Source organism: Oncorhynchus nerka, unplaced genomic scaffold (assembly GCF_034236695.1).
Source record: "Oncorhynchus nerka isolate Pitt River unplaced genomic scaffold, Oner_Uvic_2.0 unplaced_scaffold_5507, whole genome shotgun sequence".
In the NCBI taxonomy this organism is placed as follows: domain Eukaryota; kingdom Metazoa; phylum Chordata; class Actinopteri; order Salmoniformes; family Salmonidae; genus Oncorhynchus; species Oncorhynchus nerka.
Window position 1 is genome coordinate 7,501 of NW_027035806.1, and position 1,845 is coordinate 9,345.

General features: G+C 42.7%; 1 long non-coding RNA gene across 1 annotated transcript; it reads left to right on the top strand.

Annotated features, from left to right (window-relative positions):
- The first annotated feature begins 751 nt into the window (after positions 1 to 751).
- LOC135566361 (uncharacterized) lies at positions 752 to 1,191 on the top strand. Its single transcript, XR_010462053.1, has 3 exons — positions 752 to 804; positions 895 to 956; positions 1,039 to 1,191. It is a non-coding gene; the product is annotated as an uncharacterized LOC135566361 (long non-coding RNA).
- Positions 1,192 to 1,845: the final 654 nt, after the last annotated feature.

Below are 1,845 nucleotides of genomic sequence, written 5' to 3' on the forward strand. Positions count from 1 at the left end.
GAGGAGGTAAAAGATATAATTAAGAGAAGAAAGGCAACACCGCCACAGTGATAAAGCAAGAAGAAAAAGCGTGGCAAAGTATTTGCAGACCGCCTGAATGCGTAAGTAGTGCACAATTACACACTCACCGCTCCGCTGAAACATCACAATTACAATTCAAATATTTAATTCACATCTCCAAAAATGCAGTTGTACTGTAATTGTAAACAGTTAAATTTTTAATTGAAATGCACTGCAGATATGAGTGAAATTGTGTAAAGTAACTCCATCACACTGTATAAAGCTATGATACATTTTTTTGATATTTTACTGAAAACAAGACAAAAATACCAAGTAATTTTTTGCAGTGTGACTCCATTAAATCTGTGTGTGTGTGTGTGTGTGTGTGTGTGTGTGTGTGTGTGTGTGTGTGTGTGTGTGTGTGTGTGTGTGTGTGTGTGTGTGTGTGTGTGTGTGTGTGTGTGTGTGTGTAGATTAAACATGAACGGGCCAAAACGGACATGGCAGCAGGTCAAAATCAAATACAAGAACATTCTGCAGAATGGTATGGTCCCTGACTAATATTTAACAAAGCACAAGCATATATTGTACCCAGAAGGTGCCTGCTCACACATTGTCTGTACTGTTTAGCAGTGAAAAAGAATACCCACAGACAGGCACGGGTGGTGGGTCACCAAAGGCTGACCTTACCCCCCAGCAGAGGACATGGCCTTGGAGCTAAATAAAGGCAGGCCCGTCTTAGAGGATCCCTGGGGAAAGAGACGAGCATAGGTTCCTCCCAAGATGCCACCCGCTTCATTCAAGGTATGTCCTTCCATCTCTACATGGGATACAACCACATTCATATTGAATCAATTTGGACTGTCTGACTTTGGTTTACCTATTGCCTTGCAGTGCCTGGCAGCACTGTGTTCCTGTTAGAGCCACCAGCACAAGCACCAGGCGATGCTGATCCAGTGAGTACTCCATCAAAGGCATACTGTAGGCCTGGCATGTCTTGTCTACTAGCTTCAATATGAATCCGATTAAATGTGATAGGGTGAAGGCCCCAGTGCAGCAGCAACAGCACATGATGGAGACGATGATGAGGAGGAGACCATCTCTCTGGATTCCAGAAGGCATGAGGTATCATGTTAAGACTGTGAAAGTACTATTTACTCTACAATGGTGAGGAGTCCTCATCAAAATCAAAAAATCTAATTTCTTTTACAGGACCCAGATGCTATACAGTGGGAAAACCAGCCTGGCAACATAGTGCGTATTAATAAAAGGACACCACATCCTGCCAAATTCAGCTGCGCTAATTGTATTGTGTTCACAGAGCTCACAAGCTATCAGAAAGTTGTATGGCAACCACCTCCGGCGCCAAATAGAACTGGCAGACATAGACATTCAGTACAAGAAGAAAAAGATGGAAAAATCTTGCACTGGAGTCGAAATAAAAAGAGGACAATTAGGAAACTGGACCTTGAAATAAAAAAACTTGAGGGAGGTGAGATATGCCTTCAATGTACACTGTATGCTAACTGTAACACAAATGTATTAATCATTATTTTCTTTCCTCCCCCAGCTCAGAAGATGACACAGCTCAAATAAAAATTAGGTATATTCTCGTACTAAAGTCAAGTGAGCCATGACATATGAGCTCTTATTGTGGAGCACAGGACGGTGGCATCTTTCTAAGGTTTTTATTTTCCCAGCAATCAGTACAACCAAGTCATCGTTATAAGGCATCGCCCTCTTTTGCCCACCCCCAGCACCAGGTGTGGCCACTAGCCTATATGAAGGTCCAAATTGTGTGTTCCTTTCTGCTCTGACAATGGCATGCCCATTCGTGCGAGATGT